The following is a 7,554-nucleotide window of genomic DNA, read 5'->3' as shown; positions in this document are numbered from 1 at the left end:
GTGTAATGTATGTTTGTGTGAGTGTGTGTATTGTGTGTGTAATGTGTGTTTGTGTGAGTGTAGTGTGTGTAATGTGTGTGTGTGAGTGTGTGTATATGTGTGTGAGAGAGTGTGTGTGTGTGTATATGTGTTAGAGTGTGTGTGTGTGTGTGTGAGTGTAGTGTGTGTGCGTGTTTTTGTGATTTACGAGGACAATTTTGTAAGTTACAAATTAGTAATTACAAGGGTATTATGCTATAAATGTGATTTATGAGGACATTTCTAGTGTCCCCATAATTCAAATCAGCTTAAAAATCATACTAAACAATGTTTTATTGAAAATGTAAAAATGCAGAAGGTTTTCTGTGAGGGTTAGGTTTAGGGGTTGGGTTAGGTTTAGAGGATAGAATCTATAGTTTGTACAGTATAAAAGTCATTATGTCTATGGAAAGTCCTCATAATGATAGGTAGACCAACATGTGTGATGTGTAATGTAGTGTAATGTGTGTGTGAGTGTAATGTGTGTGTGAGTGTAGTGTGTGTAATGTGTGTTTGTGTGAGTGTAATGTGTGTGTGTGAATGTGTGTGTGTGTGTGTATGTGTGTAGTGTGAGTGTAAAGTGTGTTTGTGTGTAATGTGTGTTTGTGTGAGTGTAGTGTAGTGTGTGTAATGTGTGTTTGTGTGAGTGTAATGTGTGTTTGTGTGAGTGTAGGTTGTGTGTAATGTGTGTTTGTGTGAGTGTAATGTGTGTTTGTGTGAGTGTGTGTAGTGTGTGTGTAATGTGTGTTTGTGTGAGTGTAATGTGTGTTTGTGTGAGTGTGTGTAGTGTGTGTGTAATGTGTGTGTGTGTAATATGTGTTTGTGTGAGTGTAGTGTGTGTGTAATGTGTGTGTGTGTAATATGTGTTTGTGTGAGTGTAGTGTGTGTGTAATGTGTGTTTGTGTGAGTGTAATGTGTGTTTGTGTGAGTGTGTGTAGTGTGTGTGTAATGTGTGTTTGTGTGTAATGTGTGTTTGTGTGAGTGTAGTGTGAGTGTAATGTGTGTTTGTGTGAGTGTAGTGTGTGTGCAATGTGTGTTTGTGTGAGTGTGTGTAGTGTGTGTGTAATGTGTGTTTGTGTGTAATGTGTGTTTGTGTGAGTGTAGTGTGAGTGTAATGTGTGTTTGTGTGAGTGTAGTGTGTGTGCAATGTGTGTTTGTGTGAGTGTAGTGTGTGTTTGTGTGAGTGTGTGTAGTGTGTGTGTAATGTGTGTTTGTGTGTTTGTGTGAGTGTAGTGTGAGTGTAATGTGTGTTTGTGTGAGTGTAGTGTGTGTGCAATGTGTGTTTGTGTGAGTGTAGTGTGTGTGTAATGTGTGTTTGTGTGTAATGTGTGTTTGTGTGAGTGTAGTGTGAGTGTAATGTGTGTTTGTGTGAGTGTGTGTAGTGTGTGTGTAATGTGTGTTTGTGTGAGTGTAATGTGTGTTTGTGTGAGTGTAATGTGTGTTTGTGTGAGTGTAGTGTGTGTGTAATGTGTGTGTTTGTGTGAGTGTGTGTGTGTGTGTGAGTGCGTTTGTGTGAGTGTGTGCGAGTGTGCATGTGTGATGTGTGTGAGTGTGTTTGAGTGTTTGTGTGAGTGTGTAGTGTGTGTGTAGTGTGTGAGTGTGATGTGTGTGAGTGTGTGTGAGTATGTGTGTGGTATGTGTGAGTGTGTGTGTGTAGTGTGTGTGTGAGTGTGTGTGTGTGTGTGTGTGTGTGCATGTGTGGTGTGTGTGAGTATGTGTGTGAGTGTGTGTGTGTGTGCATGTGTGGTGTGTGTGAGTGTGTGTATGTGGTGTGTGTGATGTGTTTGTGTGAGTGTATAGTTTGTGAGTGTGTAGTGTGTGTGAGTATGTGTGTGGTGTGTGTGAGTATGTGTGTGAGTGTGTGTAGTGTGTGTGTGAGTGGGTTTGTGTTTGAGTGTGTTTGTGTGAGTGTGAGTGAGTGTGTTTGTGTGAGTGTGTGTGTAGTGTGTGTGCATGTGTGGTGTGTGTGAAGTGTGTTTGTGTGAGTGTGCGTGTAGTGTGTGTGAATGTGTGGTGTGTGTGATTGTGAGTGTGTGTGTAGTGTGTGTGAGTGTGTGTGTAATGTGTGTGTGTGTGTGTGTGTGTGTATGTGTGTGTGAGTGTGTGTGTGTGTGTGTGTGTAGTGTGTGTGTATGTGTGTGTGTGATGTGTGTAGTGTGTGTGTAGTGTGTGTGTGTGAGTGTGTGTATGTGTGTATGTGTGTAGTGTGTGTGAGTGTGTGTGTAGTGTGTGTGAATGTGTGTGTGTGTGTGAGTGTGTTTGTAATGTGTGTGTAGTGTTTGTGAGTGTGTGTAATGTGTGAGTGTGTGCATGTGTGTGAGTGTGTGTGTGAGTGTTTGTATGTGTGTGTGTAGTGTGTGTGTAATGTATGTTTGTGTGAGTGTGTGTAATGTGTGTGTGTGTAATGTGTGTTTGTGTGAGTGTGTGTAGTGTGTGTGTAATGTGTGTTTGTGTGAGTGTTTTAGTAGTGTGTGTGAGAGTGTGTGTAGTGTGTGTGAGTGTGTGTTTAGTGTGTGTGAGTATGTGTGTGGTGTGTGTGAGTGTTTTTGTAGTGTGTGTGTGAGTGTGTGCATGTGTGGTGTGTGTGAATGTGTGTGTGTGTGTGTTTGGTGTGTGTGATGTGTTTGTGTGAGTGTATAGTGTGTGTGTAGTGTGTGAGTAATATGTGTGAGAGTGTGTAGTGTGTGGTGTGTGTGATGTGTTTGTGTGAGTGTGTGTGTGGTGTGTGTGAGTGTGTAGTGAGTGTGTAGTGTGTGAGTGTGATGTGTGTTGTGCGTGTGATGTGTGTGAGTGTCTGTGTGATGTGTAGTGTGTGATTGTTTGTGTGAGTGTGTGTGTTTGTGTGAGTGTGTGTGAGTATGTGTGTAGTGTGTGTGAGTATGTGTGTAAGTGTTTGCGTGTATGTGTGAGTGTGTGCAAGTGTGTGTGTGAGTGTGTTTGGGTGAGTGTGTGCATGTGTGGTGTGTGTGTAGTGTGTTTGTGTGAGAGTGTGCGTGTGTGTGTGAGTGTGTGTGTTTGTGTGAGTGTGTGTGAGTATGTGTGTGGTGTGTGTGAGTATGTGTGTGAGAGTGTGTGTGTGAGTGTGTTTGGGTGAGTGTGTGCATGTGTGGTGTGTGTGTAGTGTGTTTGTGTGAGTGTGTGTGTGTGTGTGTGCGTTTGTGTGAGTGTGTGCGAGTGTGTATGTGTGGTGTGTGTGAGTGTGTTTGAGTGTTTGTGTGAGTGTGTAGTGTGTGTGTAGTGTGTGAGTGTGATGTGTGTGAGTGTGTAGTGTGTGTGAGTATGTGTGTGGTATGTGTGAGTGTGTGTGAGTTTGTGCGTGTGTGTGAGTGTGTGCATGTGTGGTGTGTGTGAGTATGTGTGTGAGTGTGTGTGTGTGCATGTGTGGTGAGTGTGAGTGTGTGTGGTGTGTGTGATGTGTTTGTGTGAGTGTATAGTTTGTGAGTGTGTAGTGTGTTTGAGTATGTGTGTGGTGTGTGTGTGTGTATGTGTGTGAGTGTGTGTAGTGTGTGTGTGAGTGGGTTTGTGTTTGAGTGTGTTTGTGTGTGTTTGTGTGAGTGTGTGTGTAGTGTGTGTAAATGTGTGGTGTGTGTGAAGTGTGTTTGTGTGTGTGTGTGTGTGTGTGCGTGTAGTGTGTGTGCATGTGTGGTGTGTGTGATTGTGAGTGTGTGTGTAGTGTGTGTGAGTGTGTGTGTAATGTGTGTTTGTGTGAGTGTGTGTGAATGTGTGTGTGAGATTGTTTGTGAGAGTGTGTGAGTGTGTGTAATGTGTGTTTGTGTGAGTGTGTGCATGTGTGTGAGTGTGTGTGTGAGTATGTCTATGTGTGTAGTGTGTGTGTAATGTGTGTTTGTGTGAGTGTAATGTATGTTTGTGTGAGTGTGTGTATTGTGTGTGTAATGTGTGTTTGTGTGAGTGTAGTGTGTGTAATGTGTGTGTGTGTGTGTGTATATGTGTGTGAGAGTGTGTGTGTGTGTGTATATGTGTTAGAGTGTGTGTGTGTGTGTGTGTGTGTAGTGTGTGTGCATGTGTGGTGTGTGTGATTGTGAGTGTGTGTGTAGTGTGTGTGAGTGTGTGTGTAATGTGTGTTTGTGTGAGTGTGTGTGTAGTGTGTGTGTTTGTGTGAGTGTAATGTGTGTTTGTGTGAGTGTGTGTGAATGTGTGTGTGAGATTGTTTGTGAGTGTGTGTAATGTGTGAGTGTGTGCATGTGTGTGAGTGTGTGTGTGAGTGTGTGTATGTGTGAGTGTGTGTAGTGTGTGTGTAATGTATGTTTGTGTGAGTGTGTGTAATGTGTGTGTGTGTGATGTGTGTTTGTGTGAGTGTGTGTGTAATGTGTGTTTGTGTGAGTGTTTTAGTAGTGTGTGTGAGAGTGTGTGTAGTGTGTGTGAGTGTGTGTTTAGTGTGTGTGAGTATGTGTGTGGTGTGTGTGAGTGTTTTTGTAGTGTGTCTGTGAGTGTGTGCATGTGTGGTGTATGTGAATGTGTGTGTGTGTGTGTGTTTGGTGTGTGTGATGTGTTTGTGTGAGTGTATAGTGTGTGTGTAGTGTGTGAGTAATATGTGTGAGAGTGTGTAGTGTGTGGTGTGTGTGATGTGTTTGTGTGAGTGTGTGTGTGGTGTGTGTGAGTGTGTAGTGTGTGATGTGTGAGTGTATAGTGAGTGTGTAGTGTGTGAGTGTGATGTGTGTTGTGCGTGTGATGTGTGTGAGTGTCTGTGTGATGTGTAGTGTGTGATTGTTTGTGTGAGTGTGTGTGTTTGTGTGAATGTGTGTGAGTATGTGTGTAGTGTGTGTGAGTATGTGTGTAAGTGTTTGCGTGTATGTGTGAGTGTGTGCAAGTGTGTGTGTGAGTGTGTTTGGGTGAGTGTGTGCATGTGTGGTGTGTGTGTAGTGTGTTTGTGTGAGAGTGTGCGTGTGTGTGTGAGTGTGTGTGTTTGTGTGAGTGTGTGTGAGTATGTGTGTGGTGTGTGTGAGTATGTGTGTGAGAGTGTGTGTGTGAGTGTGTTTGGGTGAGTGTGTGCATGTGTGGTGTGTGTGTAGTGTGTTTGTGTGAGAGTGTGTGTGTGTGTGTGTGCGTTTGTGTGAGTGTGTGTGAGTGTGTTTGAGTGTTTGTGTGAGTGTGTAGTGTGTGTGTAGTGTGTGAGTGTGATGTGTGTGAGTGTGTAGTGTGTGTGAGTATGTGTGTGGTATGTGTGAGTGTGTGTGAGTTTGTGCGTGTGTGTGAGTGTGTGCATGTGTGAGTATGTGTGTGAGTGTGTGTGTGTGCATGTGTGGTGAGTGTGAGTGTGTGTGGTGTGTGTGATGTGTTTGTGTGAGTGTATAGTTTGTGAGTGTGTAGTGTGTTTGAGTATGTGTGTGGTGTGTGTGATTATGTGTGTGAGTGTGTGTGAGTTTGTGCGTGTGTGTGTGTGTGTGCATGTGTGGTGTGTGTGAGTATGTGTGTGAGTGTGTGTGTGTGCATGTGTGGTGAGTGTGAGTGTGTGTGTGTGTGGTGTGTGTGATGTGTTTGTGTGAGTGTATAGTTTGTGAGTGTGTAGTGTGTTTGAGTATGTGTGTGGTGTGTGTGTGTGTATGTGTGTGAGTGTGTGTAGTGTGTGTGTGAGTGGGTTTGTGTTTGAGTGTGTTTGTGTGTGTTTGTGTGAGTGTGTGTGTAGTGTGTGTAAATGTGTGGTGTGTGTGAAGTGTGTTTGTGTGTGTGTGTGTGTGTGTGTGTGCGTGCGTGTAGTGTGTGTGCATGTGTGGTGTGTGTGATTGTGAGTGTGTGTGTAGTGTGTGTGAGTGTGTGTGTAATGTGTGTTTGTGTGAGTGTGTGTGAATGTGTGTGTGAGATTGTTTGTGAGAGTGTGTGAGTGTGTGTAATGTGTGTTTGTGTGAGTGTGTGCATGTGTGTGAGTGTGTGTGTGAGTATGTCTATGTGTGTAGTGTGTGTGTAATGTGTGAGTGTAATGTATGTTTGTGTGAGTGTGTGTATTGTGTGTGTAATGTGTGTTTGTGTGAGTGTAGTGTGTGTAATGTGTGTGTGTGAGTGTGTGTATATGTGTGTGAGAGAGTGTGTGTGTGTGTATATGTGTTAGAGTGTGTGTGTGTGTGTGTGTGAGTGTAGTGTGTGTGCGTGCGTGTTTTTGTGATTTACGAGGACAATTTTGTAAGTTACAAATTAGTAATTACAAGGTTATTATGCTATAAATGTGATTTATGAGGACATTTCTAGTGTCCCCATAATTCAAATCGCTTAAAAATCATACTAAACAATGTTTTATTGAAAATGTAAAAATGCAGAAGGTTTTCTGTGAGGGTTAGGTTTAGGGGTTGTGTTAGGTTTAGAGGATAGAATCTATAGTTTGTACAGTATAAAAGTCATTATGTCTATGGAAAGTCCTCATAATGATAGGTAGACCAACATGTGTGTGTAATGTGTGTTTGTGTGAGTGTAGTGTGTGTGCAATGTGTGTTTGTGTGAGTGTAGTGTGAGTGTAAAGTGTGTTTGTGTGTAATGTGTGTTTGTGTGAGTGTAGTGTGAGTGTAATGTGTGTTTGTGTGAGTGTAATGTGTGTTTGTGTGAGTGTAGGTTGTGTGTAATGTGTGTTTGTGTGAGTGTAATGTGTGTTTGTGTGAGTGTAATGTGTGTTTGTGTGAGTGTGTGTAGTGTGTGTGTAATGTGTGTTTGTGTGAGTGTAATGTGTGTTTGTGTGAGTGTGTGTAGTGTGTGTGTAATGTGTGTTTGTGTGAGTGTGTTTGTGTGAGTGTAATGTGTGTTTGTGTGAGTGTGTGTAGTGTGTGTGTAATGTGTGTTTGTGTGAGTGTAATGTGTGTTTGTGTGAGTGTGTGTAGTGTGTGTGTAATGTGTGTTTGTGTGAGTGTGTTTGTGTGAGTGTAATGTGTGTTTGTGTGAGTGTGTGTAGTGTGTGTGTAATGTGTGTTTGTGTGAGTGTAATGTGTGTTTGTGTGAGTGTGTGCATGTGAGAAGCAAGAATCATAATTAAGAACTAGAAAAAGTTCGTCGAGACAAACTTTAAGTTGGCTTGTGAAAGTTTTGACCAATAAGTTTGAAGAAGTTTGAAGTTTAAAGTAGTTTAAAGTTTAAATTAGTTTGAATTTCAAAGTAGTTTAAATTAGTTTAAAGTTTAAATTAGTCTGAATTTTAAAGTAGTTTAAAGTTTGAATTAGTTTAAAGTTTAAATTAGTTTAAAGTTTGAATTAGTTTAAAGTTTTAAATAGTTTAAAGTTTTAAATAGTTTAAAGTAGTTTGAAGTAATTTAAAGTTGCTAGGGTGTTTCTAGTGGGAAAGAAAGAGATAAGATTATTGTAAGAACAGCTAATGTGGGCCGAGCGTTGTCACAGTAACCAGGTGAAGGAAATGAGGAAATTAAATTGCTACATTTTGAGACACAATTGCTCTGTTCCCTCTAAGATGGACAAAACAGCATATTCGACAAGGGTTAAAAAAAATCTTATACACAATCAAAATTAATCTATTACACTCACACAGAGTTTTTGAGTTTAGAGTTTATAAGTTTATGAATTCATGAGTTTATAAGTATACGAG

Source organism: Xyrauchen texanus, chromosome 24 (assembly GCF_025860055.1).
Source record: "Xyrauchen texanus isolate HMW12.3.18 chromosome 24, RBS_HiC_50CHRs, whole genome shotgun sequence".
Taxonomy (NCBI): domain Eukaryota; kingdom Metazoa; phylum Chordata; class Actinopteri; order Cypriniformes; family Catostomidae; genus Xyrauchen; species Xyrauchen texanus.
The sequence above is the reverse complement of the archived record's forward strand: the minus strand, read 5'-3'. Positions refer to the sequence as shown.